The following is a 20,028-nucleotide window of genomic DNA, read 5'->3' on the forward strand; positions in this document are numbered from 1 at the left end:
AGGAAAATTTAATTTCATTCTTCCTAAACACTCTCTCAGTTTTCATTCTTCCTTTAAATTTTCTGTCTGTCTTCATTGAACCTGTGACCTTAAATTCTCTGTCAGTCTTCATTGCACTTGTGATCTTAAATTTTCTGTCAGTCTTCATTACCCCTGTGATCTTAAATTCTCTCCACCTTAGCATTAACCACGCCCGCTTCTCCTGTTTGTTTCTTCTACTGCTGTTTTTGCCGGTAAGTTTTCCTTTTCTTTATTTCCACCGTTTTATGCTGTGTTGACTTGTGAATTTTGTGCTACTGTTGTTCCTTGTTTGTGATGAAGAACTTCTTCTGATGCTTGCATACTAGTTTGCCCCTGTTCTTCATCTTAAATTAAGGAAGCCATTACTTCGAGGGTGAAATATTGAGCATGTATACTACTTTTAGGGTTGCTACGTTATCGTGGTTGTATTACTATGGATGTGTTTTTTGATTTTGGTGATTTTGGTGTGTAACTTGTTCTTGATTTTATTCTTTCCGCAGCCATGTCTGACCGTCCGCGGCCTACTTATCAGACTCCGGATTCTGGGTTATCGAGATCTCCTCCGCGTCGAGAGTCTCAAGATGATGTTCGTCGGAGTCGAGTTTCTTCTGGAGCGAAAGCCTCGTCCTCTAGGGAAGATATTCCCCGATAATTCCGTCTGGTTCTCGAAGAGTCTTTGATCGCTCAGTGGCTCGTCCTCGTGATGATACTAGGAGTACGCAGGCTCCGCCCCGCGCTGTTGCTTTTGACATTCCTCCTCTACGTTCGTTAGTGCCCGAGCATCATCTACGGTCTTCTCCAACTTTTAAAGGGAAGAATACGAAGAGCGTAGCTCCTAGGGTTGAATCTTCAAAGAATCCCCCCGTGAAGAGAAAAGCTTCGGAAGCGTTCGTTAGTTCATCCGGCCCCGAGGAGGATGAGGCTGCTCCCTTGATACGCAGTGTCTCTGTTAGCAGGAAAAAAGTAACCTTCAAGCATATCGATCTTGAAATATTCAAGGAAAAGCATGAGCTTCAAGCCTTCGGGGTTCGTTTCTATGCCCCTGAGGATGATATTACGTATGAGCTTATCTCCAAGTACGAATTCGATGAGTTTCATTTGTTAACGACGGTTGGGGCATTCGAGGCTGGTCTGATGCTGCCGTTGTACAAATCCGGTGATTCCTTCTACTACGACGTGCTCGCTAGTCGTGAGGGTTCTTCCACCAATACTCATAGCCGTTCCGTATCCCAACTATCGGGGAATTATCTCCGCGCCCTGAAGGAATGCTATCTGCGGAGTAAGGGGGAAACGTCGATGACTTGTTACGTTCCCAATCCCATGGAGAAGGAATGGTATACTCCTGAGAATTTCAATAACTCCTTTGGGGATTACGTCAATAGTAGGAATCAAGCCGTGGAGTGTCAGCCTTCGGAATCTCCCTGCTCCTCGAGGCGAGATTCGTCTGTTAAATGAGGTCAGCGATGCCAAGCTGAAGTATGTTCCTGGCACGGAGGCGTCCAGTCGTCGGAAACTCTTCCCCGCGCGAGAGAGGATCAAGCGCGATCATGATTACGAGTGGCACGCCACCGTTATCGAGATAGTTGGTCCGTGGGCTTACGGTTGGATTCCCGGTCCCCGCGGTTGGCGGCCTACCGAGAATAGTAAGCCGCGCGAATCTCCTCCTGTTCGCTATGGAGATTTCTGCCCCTGGCGTCTGAACTTTGCGGGCATGAATTTTCCTTATGCCCTGGACGTCATAGAGGGAGACGAGGAGGATGGTTCCGGTGCTATACTCCCACCGAAGAATATCTCAGCTGCTCAGGTACGCAGATTCTAGCTGCGCTTCTTTTTTAGAACTTCCATCAGACGGGAAAAATAATTCTTTTTGTGGTGTTGGTTTCAGGTATTGAAGAAGAAAAAGATTAGGCCGAAGCAGTCTTCTACTACGGTGATGGGCGAGGTTGAGGCCCAAGAAGAAGTTACTAGTCCAGTGAACGAAGAGTTTGCTGAGGACGAGATTACAGATGGGGAGGAACGTACTGGTACTCCCCTATCAATGTCGGAGAAGAGGTCTTCGCTGGTCACGCTGGTGATGAAGGAAGGAACAAAGTTGTGATGGCTGATGACGTTGTCATCGGGGATGTTTCCGTCCCTGCTGGTGATGTCGCGGATACCCTTCCCACTTCTCAAGAATTTTCTTTTGATCGGATGTATTCCACGGGGGAGTTTTTGACGAAGCCCTCGATTTTCCCGAGGACTTCTCTTTACTTTCCCCCAATGATGATTGGGATGTTCTTGGTGGTGATGGTAATGGGGATGCTACTGTAGAAGATGTTGGTGCGGAGGAGCCTGCTGTGCATGTAGGCGCGGAGGAGCATGCTGGGGGGTCGAGTCAGAGAAGGAAAATCTGTCATTGACGCGCCCGCCGATAGTCTTCCCCAGTCGCCGACGTCTGAGGGTGAGGACGCCATCATGGATTGGTTTAAGGAAAAGAATCTTCTGTTTGTCTCTCATCCCGCTCCTGGTCGCTGGGGAAAAGGAATCACCGCGTATACCCGTCGCATGATGGAGATGTCTTCAAAGGCGCAGGTGTCTGAAGCCTGGGGAAAAAGGTTGACTGTTCCCGAAGCTACCCTCGTGCCGGAGCCTCCTACTTCCGTTGCCGATATGATGGCCATCGCCGACGGGTATCAATATGGCTTTCCGCAGCAGCGTGTGCTTGAGGTAAATTTTCGTACCACTTCTACGTGACGATCAGACGCTTCGGTGAAATAATGTTGTATCTTGATGTGTAGATGATGAGGAGCGAGCATTGTAACCACGTGCTGTATCAGTTCTTCAAAGCGAAATCTCTGAAGCTCGAGGCTAAGCTTCGTCATCGAGAAAAGGAATTATCTGCGGCTGAGGTGGAAATTGAAGAGCTGAAGAAAAGCCTTAAGGAAAAGAAAAGCTGGGTGAAGCAGAGGCTGATCTTCGTCAGAACTTGTTGCAGTGCGCGCGGAGTTAGAGCAAACTCGTAGCCAAGTTTCCGCTTTCACAGGTTTGGTTCTTTTCCCTCGCCGTATGTCGTCATTCTTTTATCTCTTAGTTGTTCTGTCTGAGTCTCCCCACCCTATCTCCAGTGGGTGGCGTCCCCGAGCTGATATGGCTTCGAAACGAAAGAGTTCGGCAAAAATCTCGTATTAGAGATTTGGTTGAGAAAATTAAGAGTGAAGCTAAGAAATGGGATGCTCGGGCTGAGGTATGGCGCGGCGGCATGTTCAGATGGTCGACATGCAAAATCTGTACAACCATGATCGTGCTTTATTTAATGGCACACTGCTGTGGACCCGTGATAGTCTGCGGGAAGCCCGTGAGCGCACTTCCTTGTTGGAATCTAGGATTCAGCGGTTGGAAGAGAATTAAGAATTACGGCTCGATCCATTCCTCTTTCAGGGGTCCAGGATAATATGCTCTGTCTTGTCAGAGAAAGAGATGACGCTCGTGCTGAAGTCTACGCTCTCAGCAATGCTCTTTCCGCGTCTCGTTCCGACGTAGCTCGTCATGCTGAGTCTGAGAGGAATCTCGAAGTGTGCATGTACAGACTCAGCAAAGGGGTCTCAGAGATAAATAAAGAGGTCGACCACCTTCGTCATATGGACTCGATGAAGCAGGTAGAATTAGATGCCTGTCAATTTACTCTCACCAACCTTCAACTAGACTATAAGAAATTATCCGCGGAATATGATCATCTTGATGAAGCGCGAGATGCGGTTGTTAATGAGTATGAAGAGGCTTCGGCTTGTGTCGAAGGTATAATCCCATTTCATCGAGTGTGACCTTGTTTTTCTACGCTAACTCCGTGGTGTTGTCTTTTTCAGAGCTCGAGGGACGCCTTCGCGTCACAAATGAAAAACTTGAAAAGGCTCAATCGTCCTTAGCGCAGCAGGAAGAACAGACCAATCACTTCAAGAATTTAGCAGCAACCCGCGAGGAGGCCGTTGGTGCTGCTTCTGGAGAGGTGAATCGGCTATCTTCGTTATTATCCCAAGCCCAACAGCGGACAACAGTTATTAAACACAGGCTCGTTGTCAATTGGCTGAGGAGACGAACAAGATGCTGGAGAGGATAGAACTTGGCCTAAGGAATGAACATGGTCTCGTGAAGAACTATCCTCGTCGTCCCGTTCCTTCTGCCTTGCCCAGCTCCTCGGGCCCTTCTTCTGGTGGGAGCGTCCCATCAAGTCTTCGGAATAATCCTGCCGATGGGGCCGCCACTTAGTAGAGATCGCAGCGTTTTGTAGGATCCGCGGCATCATTATACTTTTTGTAATCATGTAACAAGGATATTTTTTGCTGATGATCCTGTAAAAGGAATATTTTTTGATTGTGTATCCTTGCTTTGGCTTTCACTTCTTGTAATCACCCTTTATGAAATGAATCCTCTCTTGATATACCTACAATGTGTTTTGTTTTTATTTTAAGTATTGTGAAAAATCAAAACAAAAGTTTTTAAGTTTTTTGAGTGCGATACTGAAGGAAGGTACCTTCGTGATCGTCTTGAGACCTGTCACCCCGCTGGCGAATCCTGGGCCAGAGGATTCCCAGACGGTGGGGGCCGGGAAACGTTCTAGGATATGGGATTAAAATATTTACGCACCCATTCCGTCGACCCGTTGCCTTAAGATTGGTTGGGTATCTCTTTCTGCTGGGTGCCTTCCCCCTGGTCTTACACTTATGGACACTGATGGGGGAGCCCTGAGAGATTGTAGATTAACTACTTTCCCCAATATTGTAGGTAGATTCCACTGACTTGATAATTTGAAAGCTTGTTTGATTGATAAGTTGAGGTCTGAAATCCCTCTTCCAGAGATAGAAACATGTGGAGCGGTCAGGCTCCCTTCTTCTTCTGGTACACTCCAAGCAGATTCAAATCTGCGTTGCTTCTATGGGAAGTATGGTTTGAGCCATTTAGCATTCCAAGGATGCCGGAGGACCTCGCCTTTTAGATTACGAAGGTAGTAGGAACCGTTACCCGCAATGTCGTGGGATTGTTCTCAACACATACTGTCCCTCTACAAAATTCCGTAGCTTTACATTTTTGTTGTACTCCCTTGCTAGTCTTCGTTGATAATTTTCCATCTTTTGCAATGCTACTTCCCTTCTTCTTTCCAAGTCGTCCAACCTTTCTAACATCATATCTGTTGTGAGGTTTTTCTCCCAAGCTTCGGTCTTCGTGGTTGGCATGAGGATTTCCGTAGGTATGACTGCTTCAGCTCCATAAGTTAGAAGAAACGGGGATTCCCCGGTAGCGGATCTTCGTGTTGTCTTGTATGCCCATAAGACATTGTGCAGTTGTTCGCACCATCTTCCCTTATGCTCGTCTAATTATTTTTTGAGTATAAGGGCGAGGGTCTTGTTGGTAGCTTCCGCTTCGTATACCCCCATCTCTATTATTATACGTAGGGCCTTACATCGGTAGCTTCCGCTTCGTATACCCCCATCTCTTGTTGGTAGCTTCCGCTTCGTATACCCCCATCTCTATTGTTGGTAGCTTCCGCTTCGAATCACTTGTCAGCCTTACATCGGTTACCCCCATCTCTATTATTATACGTAGGGCATGTACGACAGCTTCGTATTCAACAATGTTATTGGTATGCTCTTTGAATTCCAATCTAAGTGCCTGTATAATCTTTTCTCCAGTTGGGGTGATAATGACAATACCTATTCCTGCTCCTTCCTTATTTTTAGATCCGTCGACAAAGACTTCCCATTGTCTATGACTCGCAGGTTCGAGGATATCCATTGGATCATTGATTTCTTCCTCGGCTTCTGGTAGTCCCTTAATCTCTTCGTCGTTGTCTAGGGGGAGGTCTGCTAAGAAATCTGCCAGCACTTGGGACTTCTGAGAATGTTGAATTTCATGAATGATGTTGAATTGGTCCAGATGGGTATTCCATTTGGCTATTCGGCCCACTTTTCCCGTGCTTTTGAGGACTGCTTCCAATGGTGCTTTGCATGGTACCCTGACGAGGTGAGTTAGGAAGTATGTTCTCAGTTTTTGGGTAGCCCATACCAGTGCGAGGATGAGTTGTTCAATCTTAGTATAATTTCTTTCCGCGGAATTGAGTGTCTTGCTGACGTATAGATAGGCTGTTCTACCTTTGTATTGGTCTTGACTAATACCGCGCTGACTGCGTCCTCTGTTGCTGCTATGTACAGTGCCAAAACTTCATCAGGGTCTGGTTTCTGCAGGATTGGGATTGAAGCTAGATGTTCTTTGATTTTTTGGAATGCTTCCTCGCATTCAGCGGTCCATTCGAACCTGCTCCCTTTTTTAAGAATATTGAAGAAATGTTTGCATTTGTCCGAGGACCGTGCAATAAATCTTGCCCAACGCTGCTATGGACCCATTGAGCTTCTGCACTTCCTTCAGATTCTTTGGTGACGGCATCTCTACTATGGCTTGAATCTTAGCTGGGTCTACCTCGATGCCCCTTTTCGTCACCAGATACCCGAGGAACTTCCCCGAGGTGACACCGAAAGTACATTTCTCCGGATTCACTTTCATGTGATGCTGTCTCATTGCTTCGAAGATATTCCTCAGGTCCTGGTGGTGATTTTTACGCAGCTTGCTTTTGACGAGCATGTCGTCCACGTAGACTTCTAGGGTTCCTCCAATCCATGGCTTGAAGATAGCATCGACCATCCTTTGGTATGTTGCCCCTGCGTTTCGGAGCCCGAAAGGCATTCTGGTATAGCAATAAAGGCCATGTGGGGTATAGAACGCTGTGTGGCTGATCTTCTTCTGCCAGGGCTACTTGGTTGTAACCAGAATATCCGTCCATGAATGACAGCTCTTCGTACCCTTCAACTGCTTCAACCAGTTGATCTATGCTCGGCAGGGGATAGCTGTCCTTTGGACATGCCTTGTTGAGATTAGTAAAGTCGATGCATATTCTAACCCCTCCATTTTTCTTAGGAACAATGACCATGTTGGAGATCCAGGTAGGGTATTTGACTTCCTTGATAAATCCTGCATCTAGTAGCTTCCGAAGTTCTGTTTCTACCGCCTATGATATTCTGGAGCCACTTTTCGTATTTTCTGCCTGAACGGGGGTGTGCCCGGTTTGATGCGTAGTTCATGTTGGATTACTTTTGGGTCAATCCCCGGCATATCTCCTAACTTCCAGGCGAACACATCCGCATATTCCTTAAGTAATTTGGTTAAGGAATGTTCTTTCCTTCGTCATGATGGTCCCAATTTTGACCATCTTCGGGTCTTCTTCCGTTCCTATGTTGATTTCCTTTATGGGTTCTACTGGCGTGAACACAGGCTTCGGGTTTCCGAGACTGGGGCGCTCTTTAATTGCTATTTAGCGTGTTTCTGCTCGCTGTTTGTTGAGGTACTTGTTTCCGAGCCTTGGTCATTACGATCTTTCGTCAAGCCTTTTCCTGTAGTTTCCTTAAGGAATAGGTCTACGGTCTTTCTTTCGCGGTTTCTTGATTTCTTACTCTTCGGATTTTTCGCTCTTCTTGCTCATTGTTGATATGATCCTGAGTGGCCTGGCATTCTCGCGTAGCGATTCGATCTCCCTTGATCTCCATTATTCCCTCAGGTGTTGGAAATCTGAGGTATTGGTGGTATGTTGCCGCAATCCTTTGAGCTTGTGTACCCATTGTCGTCCAATAATGGCGTTGTAGGGGGAAGGGGTGTCCACCACACTGAATCGGGTATCCAGTTTCATGGGCCCTGCGTTGACCTGTAACACGATGTCTCCCAAGGGCTTCGTGGCTGCTCCATTGAATCCGTAGATGGTGTGATAAGAGGTCATCAACTGTTCATCTGGAGCTTCATCCGTTTGAATGCATCATAGAATAGGACATTTACAGAGCTTCCCCCGTCTATGAGGATCTTTTTGAGGTTACATCCAGCTACTGGTAATGTTAGGACCAAGGGATCGTTATGGTCTTCCATATCTTCTTCGATATCCTCGGCATCGAAGATGACAGGAGATTCCATCCATTCTTCGTGTTCGTCCACTGCTATCCCATCGACCTTATATAACTCGCAGCGGTCTTCGAATTGCTTCCGTAACCTTTTTCCAATCTGCGCTGTGAGTGAGGGTCCTGTGGCTTCGGAACACGAGATGGTGTTGATTGTTCGGTTTTCTTCCGGAAGTTGGACTGGTTTGGTTCGTTTGGATCTGTCCTCGGTAACCTCCTTTCGTATGTAATGTTTGAGCTCTCCCGCATAATTAATTTTTGGATCATTATTTTAAGGTTCTTGCATTTTTCGGTCTGGTGTCCGTTTGAAACAGTGATACTCACAGTAATCTTTAGACTTCTCGGATCTCAGGGGCTGCTTTCCCTTAGACCATGGCCACTCTAAGTTTTCCCTCCCTTTGATTTCTCGTAGGATACGAGCATAGCTAGCGTTGAGTTTCGTGTAAACTTGATCTTCGAATTTTCGGTCGCCTGTACTTCGTTCATCCCTCCGTTCCTTCCTATCTTCGTGAGGTCTCTCATCTGAGCAACCCCTTTTGGCCCCATTGGTTTGTTCCGCTGAATTGGTGCGGTGAGACCTCTGCGGATATGCCCTCGGGTTTTCCCGTTGAATTTCTTCAAGTCGAGCGTGCTTCTCGATAATTATTCGGAGATCTCCTTCTGTCTTGGGCACGCTCCCGTGAATTTCAACAAATAGGGGACTCATTCGGTCTAAGCCCCATTTATAGCAGTTGATGCTTACCACTGGGTCCACGCTCCCTATGGCTTGGCAGATCTTATGCCATCTATTTGTGTATTCCCTCGTGGTTTCCTTGTAGCCAATTGCTAGTGAAAAGAGCTTATCCATCCCGGTGTTTACAGTCTTGTTGTACATGTATGTTCTTAAGAATTTCTCTGCGAGTTGGTCATATGAGTGGATGGAGTTTGGTGGCAGATTATCAAACCATGATAACGCTGATCCCTTCAAGCTTGACGGGAAGTATCTACAGAGTACGGCGTCGTTCTGACCCCATCTAGCTAAGACACGGTTGTAGTACCGAATATGTGCAGCAGGGTCGCTGGATCCATCATAGCATTCGAACGTCGGGACAGGGCATTTCAGTGGAATAGGGGTGTTGGCCAAGCGATGCGTTAGGGGCGTGGAGTTAGCTTCTCTCATGACCTCCTCTAACCTTCCCCCACCTTGTTTATTTTTTAATTGCCTGATCTCTGCCATCATCTCATCTCGTAGTTCCTCCATTGCGCGTTGGTGCTCTAAATTCTTCCGCTCATCACCGTCTGACTCTCCATCGTCATAATCCGGGTCGGATACGCTACGTCTCCTTGTCACGTCTTCATTAGCCGCTAGGACGACTCTACAGTCTTGGTTTGGCTCTGGTGCTTTGGAGCTTGCTTCATCAAGTTGTTGGCTGGTCTTCATGCTTAGAGCAATCCGCTCCTTTAAATCTTGATTTTCTCTGGCCAACAGAGCTACAGCTTCTGCGTAAACCTGCTGGTTCTTCCTCAGTTCCTCAAGCTCAGCCATTAGTCGGTGTGATTGGTTGGACCCATGATTGGGAGTCCCAGCGCGTGCCGCTACAGCCGTGGTACCGCCCTCCTCCATGGTTTGTACTAAAGGTGGCAGGGGTTCAGCTTCGGTTGCTGGTGTTTCCAAATTGGAGTGAGCGCCCCTCTGCGGTGCCAGAGCAGCCGGTATGGTTTGATTCTGATTATTTGTTAGCGGCATTCCAAAGGTTAGCAGGTGCGCGGGTTGGAATGTTCGGGATTCATCCACCCTTTCTCTTGGTTGATTAAGTTGACTCATGGTGAAGGTATTGCTAGCCTCCGCAGCCTTCGGAACTACCGCAGCCTCCCCGTATTTTATCGTTGATGCTCTGAGAGCCGCCGCTGCAACTGAATTAGCGTTCATGGGTGAAGTGATTTCTGCAGTATCTTGCCTTCGATTGGTCACTTTAGCTTTATCTCCTTTCTGCTTGCTTCGGGTGATGATCGGGGTTGTCCTGGGCGTTTCTTTTGACAAAGCTTTGGATTTTCCTGCTTCCTGCGTCTTTTCCATCACGTGCCCTTTTGTTGATACTGAAATCTCGCGTAAACTTGCCTTCTTTACTCACAACACGTTCTCTCTGCATAAGTTATTTCAAACAACAGAAACGGGAATATCCGTGTGAAGCGGGTTAGTTGGCGAAATACAATTTTTCAAGAGGGAATTAATACCCGCAGGCTATAAACTACGGGTTAGAGTTTTATTAAAAGCGATCCTTAGTATAAAAACTACGAAAATTGTAAATCCGATGGATTAGAACAATAACCCGCTTAGAACAATAACTCTTATCGAAGACCAAAGGTGGGTTTTTGAACATAATACAGTTGACGAATGATCTATACGATCCGAGCTGATAAAATCAGAGCAATCATATGCCAAATTAAAATGAAATCACAGGACAAGATAAATCTTTTACCGGGACGAAGTCCCTGTTTCTAGCGCCAAATTGTGAGCACACGAACCACGTGCGTGTCCGAACGCTCACAATCAATCTTTAACATCTAAGGAGATTACGATGATGGTACCCTGGTGTTGATTCATTGGCTCAAAACCTTCGGGTTTATCATGGCCTCCTCCAACCACTCCAGGCGTGGCGTTTGTGCCTGGGATATAAGTATTAAGGAAAACAAAACACATAAGCAAACACGTGTGGAGCTAAATGAATGTAAAGTGCTGAAATGTAAATAAGACCAAGGTTTACGTGGTTCAGCACTAAGGCCTACATCCACGGGATTTGTTGTTCTACTATGTTCTTCACGGTTACACGAACAGTTGAATGATTTTTGGGGTTTACATGTTTCTCTCCTCTCAGGGATTAACCTACCTTTGCTATTTCTCTCTCTCTCTCTCCTTCCCTTCCTGATGTTTTTTCGATCCCCTTTTCCTCTTGGTGGAGATTGGGTATTTATAAGGTTAGAACGTGGGTCCCATCTCTGAAGACCGTTGGAACCTTATCTTCTTGTGTCCTTGCGTCCATCGCGCGGAGGTCTGCGTTTCCCCCTTGATCCCGCAGAGGCATCCTCGCTCGTTCCACAGGTTGGTCGACACGTACACTGCTCGGAGTGTTTAATGTGGGTAGTTGAGGGGTCTGCTCGTGTCAGACAAGTGTCTTCTGCCCCTGTCAGTCCGTGTCAGCTAACTTTCTCTCCACCGTTGATCTTGGCTTCTCTTTTGGGGATGAGATAAAGTAACTCCTCGGGGTTTATTTGGTGTTTCGTGACCCATCATGTTTCGATGTTTTTGGCCTGCATGCTTTCCACGTGCCTCTTTATATACACGTGTCTGATAGTGAGATATATGTGTACACAGTTTAAGTGTGGGGGAGCATTTAGTATCTACAATTTGCATACACACATAAATAAATAATACTCTTTGATTTCTTGCATTCTTGAGACTTCATCTTTTGGAGTTAATTATGAGCTATTTAGGATGACACTCTAAACCTTTTAAGGTTGAAACAGTTCTTCAAGTTATAGATTAAGTTCCATTTATTTTAATCCTTAAATATATACGTTCATAATTGAATGCGAAACTAAGCTATGGTAGTTGTTTGAAAGATTCATCCTCGCTATTAATCATTACTGAATCACTTTTTTTTTTCTTTTTGCATTATATGTTTCTCTAAAATGATTTGGTGGGATCCTGATACTGTCGCGGATGTTGTAACAAGGTAATCATTGGTTGAGTTTATATAAAAGCCCCATAAGACAATTGTCTTACACTCATAAAGAATGAACGGAAAAAAAAAATATCTATCTTACAAAAACAAATGGTTTCTTAACCATCTAATGGTTGTAAATGTGCCTTTCTGAGGCATGGATGGCTACTATTCTTCTTGGAATGGAAAGATAAATCGTGGCTGAAAATGAGGCCCCTTTTTACGCCCTAATCCGACGTCCGAGATCGTTTCTCTCATTTAAACGCCTCTTCGGTTACAAAATCCAATTAATCCTTGGGGATTTTCTTCCGCCAATTCTCCTCCCATTGTTCGCCGGTTACAGAAGCAAATATCAGATCCAAAACCATTACTAGCAGCATTTGATTCATACCTGATAATCAATTTCTTACGAAACGGGAACCCCTTGAAAGTATTAGACTACATAAATCTTGAGATAGGTTGTCATCTACCTAGGTTTCTCCGTTTCTTTCTTCAGCAAACTCTCTCTCAAGAAACTAGGTAACTACTATCTTAATCTAGATTAATTTCACTTTACATTTGTGTTTGATTGGATTGGTAAATAACTCAGAGACTATCTTATTGGTATATTTGGATCTTGGGTTTCTTGAGTTTTTTAATATTGGATCTTTAATTGTAGATTTTTTTTTGGTGTAGTGGCAAAAGAGCTACCATCTATCCCAGAAAAATAATATTGAATGATAATCTTATGAATTTGTTGATGTGTATCATTTTAATCTGTTCTTTGATGCATATTGGATTGATTCCCGCTTCTAACATTTGAATCAAGTCTTTACTCTCATTTTTTCCTGCAGCTGCAAACGAGAATGAGGATGTTTGGTAAAATCCTACATGTCTTCTAAGAAGCTTTTCCCTTGCTGATATGTTATAATTTTGCGCAGTCCATATTTTTTTGTGGCATTTTGAAAAACACAGCCCATAGACATTGTCAGCCAGAAATTAGTGTGTTTAGAGAAATTATAATCAGAGTTTCTTTTAGTAAAATATATAAATCTCGCGCCTTCTTTTTTAGAAAAACTCACGTGAGTCGCGTAAACTAAAGTGTAAGAGAATTTTTGTGCGGTCATTAAAGATTGATTCTACTTATAAATACTAATTGTTTGCTTACAGAAAAAGAATAAAAATGAGTCGAGAAGCAAAAATTATTTTAAATGGCAATTCCGTTTCATTAAAGTTGAATGCCCAAAGAAAACTAAATTCTACGCGGTGAAGTTCAGAGTGGGTTAAAATATATTTCTCTTTAAGGTTAGTATATTGAATTTGAAATTTCATAGTTTGATTTCTTAGATTTGAAGTTAGTGGTGATTGTCAAGTTGAAGTTAGTTTTCTTATTTCATCGTTTTCGATTGTGGTTACCTCTCAGTGTCTGTCTCTGATAGAGGTTGACTCGGCTAGCCAAACTACTTCGACAACTATAGTAGCTGATTCCAATCTTCATGGAATATGAGTTTTAAGTGTGCTGTTTGATATAGCTTTCTCTACCGAGCTTAATGGATATAGGAATGCATGACCTGTAATAGGTGCATTTCGGATGTCAAAACTACAAAGTGAGATCAAACTTGGCACATTTGATGTTTTTTGTCATTCCATACTTTCCAAAGCCTTGGGTGTGTAATCCCAGCATTAGCTACCAACAATATTATGTTTATTTACTCTTCACACTTATTAGACACATAACATTGTTGAGAAGTACTCTCACAACACAATCTTTTTTATGCAGCTTCGTTACCTAACACCATTAATATGGCGGGTAAACTTTACTAACACCAAACCGTCTCCATCTCAACCATAAGCCTTGTTCGCACACCAGCTACCAGAAAAAACCTCTCTGAACTTTTGCAGCAAAATTGGGTTTGGTAATCTACCTGCTAGATTATCAGTTCACAGCGAAGATGAAAGTGATGGTCAGTCATTTCTTTTATATCTATTTCATGCACCAAAGACTTGCAATAATCTATACAGCGATTAAAAGCGATCAGTGCAATAACCAAGATGGTAGAAGCAATGCTTAGGTAATTGAGTATTATTATGTCTGGGGATTTATGCAAATGGTTTTTTTAGGTGTACAATTGGTTGTCTGTCTATCTCGGGAAATAGTTGAATTGTAGTAGGCTAGCGACAAGAGTCCCTTAACTGCAGTTTAAATAAGCGATAAGTTTTTTACTTGGCTTACTAATGGAAGAGAGCAGATCATATAGAAATGATACAGTCTGAAGCTTTCCTATACCAAAATTTCCATTCCAAGGGGGGATAGCGACCTCTGGTGAAAATTTTGATTTTAATCAAATAGCATAAGATTATAAGGATATGTGTGACAACACTGACGAGATAGTCATTTCGGCTATATATGTTTGGTAAATTTTTATGTAGGATCAGCTTAAATTCTTGATTAGCGCAGAGAGAAATATCTGTTAGCAGTTTAGTCTGACATATAGCAGTTAGTGTTAATAGATGAGTTGGGTGAGATCTATGATAGAAACAAAAATATGCTTTGGAGTCAAAGAGTTTCGGTGTAGGTATTTGGATTTTTTAATTCGTTAAAGTTATGGTACTCTTAGTATTGCTGAGCACAATTAGTCGCATCTGTTTCAAATACAAGAAACAGTTACGGAAAACTAATTTTAGATTCACTGTATCTATTGATTTGAATTTTGCTAATGAGTTGTTGGTCTGTTTTCCTTCACCAGGTCTAATGATAAAATGAAGGTCCAAAAATTGAACATGCAGTGGTACCCAAATGCTATTTTCATGTGCAACTTGGAGAACCAATTAGTGTAAAGTGGATAATTTCATTAACTAATTCTGGATACATCCCCCACAACTTTTTGAGAAAACTTATTGATTTGAATGAATTACAAGGCATATTAGAGTCAAGTATTTGCTACATATATAGAGGTCTGCCGAATAATCTCTTAATAGAAGACATGGTAAGCATCAAGGATTTGGGGAATGTGACGTCTCTGTACATGTGGGTTGGTTACGAACTCCTAAACTCTCTAATTGGCAATATTTGCTTCTCCTTAGAATGACACTAAGGCCTCTGTTTTAACATTATGTAAATTACTGAGTAGAGTGGAAATTAAAATCTTATACGTTTATCAACAATCTCTTATGGTTAAAATGTGTTATTAATGGATATCTATGAATTGCAGGAACACCATAGCTCCAGACTTAGAGCCGCAATGAAGGACTCAAGAATGTGAGTTCACACATCTTAATTACATACATGCCAACCAGGAGAAAAAGAATAATTATATGTAGTAGTGATTTAAATCTTCAAACCATATTGAAATGTACACAAATACTACTTATCATTTTTTTCTTTTCATTTTGTAGCTTTCATTTCCTTTTGCTGCTCGGCTGCTCCCCATTTTATTTTAATATCGTTGTGCCATATCAAATGTTAGAAAAATATGTCAAGGACTTGAAATTTGAATCAGTTCAAAGCAGCAAATCCAGGTTAGAGAGGCGCGTTGAGTGTGCGGTAAGGCTAAACTCTTCCTTTTACGTTGTATGGGTTGGTTCACCAAAACTAAAATGTTCTCATGCTTTCTGTTCTCTTTCCAAAAAAAAGCTTTGATAGAAAAGAATGTGCAGTGTCTTCTTGCCCAAAGAGAGCAAGAAGAGAGAAATGTAAATACTAAATAGTCTTTTCACAATCTTAAGAATTCCTATAAACGTTGACAAGTAAATATGTTAATCTTAAGATCTAATCTTGAGTTTTGATTGCAGCGATAATCAGAAACTCTAGATGCAGAGATCAGGAGGTGGTCGAATCGAATGAACGCAAAGGTAAGAGAAGTACTGTAGGGTAAGAGCAGTACTGTAGGATTTATGAAGAATATTAAGGACTGTAGAAAAAATTCTTGGATACTTGCAATTAATAATTTTTATTTCTTTTCGACCCTGTAATCCATTGTTCAAGAAAATAAGGAAGCCTCAAACTTTAAAAGGTGTAGAGCGTGGGCGAACTATCAAATTGCCCATACTTTATCCGCTGAAATTGTGTTGCGCATGAGAGTAGTTTGGTGTACATGTTTCGAAATTATAACAAATTATTTTCAAAATGAATTCAGCTTTGGTTTACTTGATTATAGAATTTTCGTTAAAGGACTATTGTGTCTCCTGAATAAGATGTTGATTCACTCATATGTGCATTTACAGTAGTTCGCAATACTAGCTCCATCTTCAAGGAATGTGCTGACTATGTAATTTGCTGCTCTGTTTTGATGCGTGCATGGTACATAAGTGAAAATTTTGTATTTCTAACTGAATGTGATCGGTGTTCATATGTGTAATCAAATATGTTTTTACGAAAATTTTACTTTTGATTGAAGTGGGTATATCTGCCAAAAGCATATGTCATTGTAAATACGGACTACCAATTGGATAAGAAATACAGACAACTACTTGCCTCTCCGCCGCCCAATACGTAATCCAACTTAGGTAAAACCTCAAACAATGACTATTTTTCTCTCTACTGGCAACATAATTTTGGTTATAATCATTTATTTTGTGAATTTAAACTTGGATTTGTGTTTAAGGGAATGCTCTTTCTAATTGTTCACATTATTTTCCATTTACAGGATAATTGGCTCATGCACAAGGATTTTGAGTTACTAGGAATTTGGGACTCCCTGGCTTGATTTTTTAAACAATTGCAATTTAATTTTCTTTTAAGCAGTCAAAAAAGGTACGACGGTTAGAAACAATCCATCTTTCCTTGCCCAAACATGGATTGAAATTCACATTTCCCCACGATGGATTGACACATAAATGAAATTTGACAATGAAAAAATTCGTTTGATGCATATTATCCCAATTCCAATGGCACATAAATCTGTGCTCCTATTGTCGACATAGATGCATATTGAATTGAAGGAGTGTATATCTTGAACCAGTATAACTAAAAAATCAGTTTCTACGGTAGCAACAATTCAAAGCCCGTGCCGATCAAATGCCTTCCTAATGTTGCTGAATTTTTGTATAAAAAATTCCATCCCTTCGACATCTTAATACACTGTTAGAATGACCAGAACCCCGGATCGTTAAGGCACGGGTCATATCCTAGTATATATATATATAAGGCTCCTCTTCATTTATCGACACTAATAAATGATAGGTCCGTAATCGCGGATAATCGTAGTCGATGAAAACAAAAACCATATCATCATTATATAGCAAGTCAAAAAGACTATTGATGAGGTTCTTGACACTTTGATAACAGTATGTGTGAAACGTTGTCCCTGTCTCCGTCGCCTAAGCAAGCGTGGAGTGCAGGATCCAAGGCAACTATCACATACTTGCTGAAAAGGAACATGCACTTAGAGTATCTAATCATGTGGTCGAGTTAAACGGGTGCTTCTCTCAACTAGTGCGCTATAAACATATATCCTTTGACGACATTCATACAGGTATTGTGGGTAACATCTTTCACTTAAGTCAACATTTGCACACTTCACTTTTCTATTTCCATTCTCTTATCTTTCCATGTGATTTCAGTATGCGAGTGTTGTGATAAACGTTGCAACAAGTACAATGACTATCTTAGTAGATTTTTTCAAATAGGTTGAATGTCACACATAAGTAATTGCTAATGTGTGATGATTGGAATGTATGTGGGATGTTTGCATCTAATGAACTTATGCAAGCTAATTATTTGGCTTTTTGATTTGTGTCTATCCTTAGTGGTTCTTCTAAGGTGAGAAATTGGAGTAGGTTTTGTGGGTATACCTCTTGTAATCCCTCACGAGACTATAACTCGTCCACTAGGGACACCTAGGGGTTAAAGGCCTGTTATTCATACTAAGAGTAACCGTATCCTCACGACATGGAGTTGTTGTATTAAGGATTACTTTTATTTAGTTTTCTCAAGGACTAGCAAAAGCTAAGTGTGAGGAATTTGATAAGTGCATAATTCATATGATTTTAGTGTCCATTCCATACCTGTTTTAGCTATTATTCTTGCATATTTTCGTATTATTACTCTTGTTTTCTCTTGCTTTCCTCTATTAGGTGAATCATCCACAAAGGAGCTACAAAGTGCTTAAAATAGATATGAAGAGAATTATTCCAAGTATCCAAGTGTCCAAGTCCAAGAGAAGTGGAAGAAATGCGACGAAAAGGAGCAAAACACACATAATCAAAAGAAGGGCCAAAGACCGATCTTAACTCATTCAAATTAATGATTCCTCATCATCATCTTGAAGAGAATTGAAAGATAAAAATAATGCAAAAATAATGAGGTCATTCCGAGTTCGGATGAAGAAGTTGTGGCCAAAACAGTTTTTATCAAATACCAAGGACAGTGAAGTCCGCGAACTGGGTTTGCGGACTGGGTTCGCAGACTTAATTCCGAAAATTTCTGATGGATTTTGAAGTTTGCGGACTGGGTTCGCGCACTTAGCAAATGGGAAACGTGTATTCACATTTTGGAAGACCTAAGGGCACGTTTGGATTCGTTATTTCATTATTTCGGGTCGGGTTCTTAAACCAAAATAAATACGTGAAGACCAAGCAATGTAAACCTATAAAAAGGTATTAGGTTATGTGAAATCATATAATATCATTAGGTCACGAAAATTGTTAGGGTTTGGAGAGAAGAAACATCATACGGAGCGATTATAATCGTAACGTTATCTCTTACTTTTCTCATATGTATATCATGGATGTTTCTACATCCATGAGTAGCTAAACACCTATTGATTGAGGATGGATTCTATGTTGTAAACAAGATTTGAGTTATAATATTAATCTACTTTGAAGTTCTTCATATGATTATCGTTTGATTATACTATTTGAATATTTATGATTTATTGATTGATTGTTTAGGTGGCCAAATAAATTGGTTTGTTGATTCAATCTATTGCTAGTATTGAGTTAGGAGATAAGTAATCGTCGAATAAGTTGTACACAAGTAGAGAACACAAAACCTTACAGAGGGATTCTGTGGAGCGATTGTGTGTATAAACAACACTAAAAAGTGGACCTTCATCTAAGAGTCTAACTAGTAGGATCAACCTATAAATTCACAAAAGATAAAGCATTTGATTGGATTACACTTTGAGTGATCTACTACTTGGTGGTTCGTTGAATAGAATCTGGTAGGCGAGAACTTCTGTATCCAGTGATATAAGGAATTTAGGGGATAACACTGATCTAGCTGTTATTCTACGGTTGGTGATAATCTATGATTAACAACGAGTAGGAAACTATAATAACTCATTGACGGTTTATTAACGAAGAAGGATTCCTCGATCATATCTCTCTCTATTAGTTACTATACAACTTTATTTCCTTTGATTATTTACTTTGTTCACAATCTAAAAACAAAACCTCCCTTTGTGACACTTTGACAACTAAAACTCACTGCTCTTCGCGGGAACGATCCTTACTTCCATTATATTACCAGTTAATTATGTGAAAATAAGATTATTAATTTGTTGCACTCACGACATGCATCAAATACGATCCAAAGGAATTGTTCCAGTGCGTGCACTCATTAAAGTCGGAAGCGCAGGGATACTGAGGAAACTAAGTGAACTAGGGGTAGTTGCTTGGTCTCAACTATACAAAGTTGGTGTAGATTTTGTATAACGGCTTAATTCTGAGAGTATTCAATTCCGGACTAGGTCCCGGGGTTTTTCTGCATTTGCAGTTTCCTCTTAATAAAATATTTTTGTGTGATTTACTTTTTTTCTCCGTAATTATATTTGTTTATATAATTTAAAGTAAATTACAAAAATGTTAACTCCGATATACTTGATAGTGATCCTATAGAGTTTGGTAAGTCCGAACCTATTATCAAGTATCATACTTCGTTGTTGTATTGTCTCGATCTTGTATCCATAGTCAATCATACAATTTATCTTGTTGTCGTATTGTCTCGATCTCGTATCCATAGACGATCACATGAAGTGTGAACCGATTTGTTGTATTGTCTCGACTCAGTGCATAGACAATCACTTTTGGTAGAGGACTTATAGGTGGATAAATAAAAGATTGTGGTGTATTTGGGTACCCTCGTCTTTTAAATTGGTATCAGAGCAGGCAAACACGAAAATATCTAACAATTTATGTCTGGTGCGATCCAACCTATAAGATATGAACTCGAGTTCACATGAATCGATTTCAGTTAATGTACCGCCAAGATTTGACGGAACAAACTATTTTTCGTGGAAATCTGCTATGAGATCTTTTCTTCAATCACGAGACTTTAATACTTGGCTATTAGTCGTTGATGGCTATAATCTCCCGAAAATAGAAGGTTCAGAAACTGAGTTTAAACGCTTAGTGGATTA

General features: G+C 41.6%; 1 long non-coding RNA gene across 9 annotated transcripts; it reads left to right on the forward strand.

Annotated features, from left to right (window-relative positions):
* Positions 1–11,995: 11,995 nt before the first annotated feature.
* LOC113347399 lies at positions 11,996–16,539 on the forward strand. 9 transcript variants are annotated; one of them, XR_003358972.1, is made up of 11 exons: positions 11,996–12,208; positions 12,839–12,973; positions 13,092–13,335; positions 13,449–13,740; positions 14,416–14,696; positions 14,881–14,927; positions 15,065–15,212; positions 15,461–15,520; positions 15,893–15,968; positions 16,066–16,174; positions 16,315–16,539. It is a non-coding gene; the product is annotated as an uncharacterized LOC113347399 (long non-coding RNA). The 9 variants fall into 9 exon arrangements; XR_003358967.1 differs by having other exon boundaries at positions 15,461–15,968; XR_003358970.1 differs by having other exon boundaries at positions 15,893–16,174.
* Positions 16,540–20,028: the final 3,489 nt, after the last annotated feature.

This window comes from Papaver somniferum, chromosome 2 (assembly GCF_003573695.1).
Source record: "Papaver somniferum cultivar HN1 chromosome 2, ASM357369v1, whole genome shotgun sequence".
NCBI classification, from domain to species: Eukaryota; Viridiplantae; Streptophyta; class Magnoliopsida; order Ranunculales; family Papaveraceae; genus Papaver; species Papaver somniferum.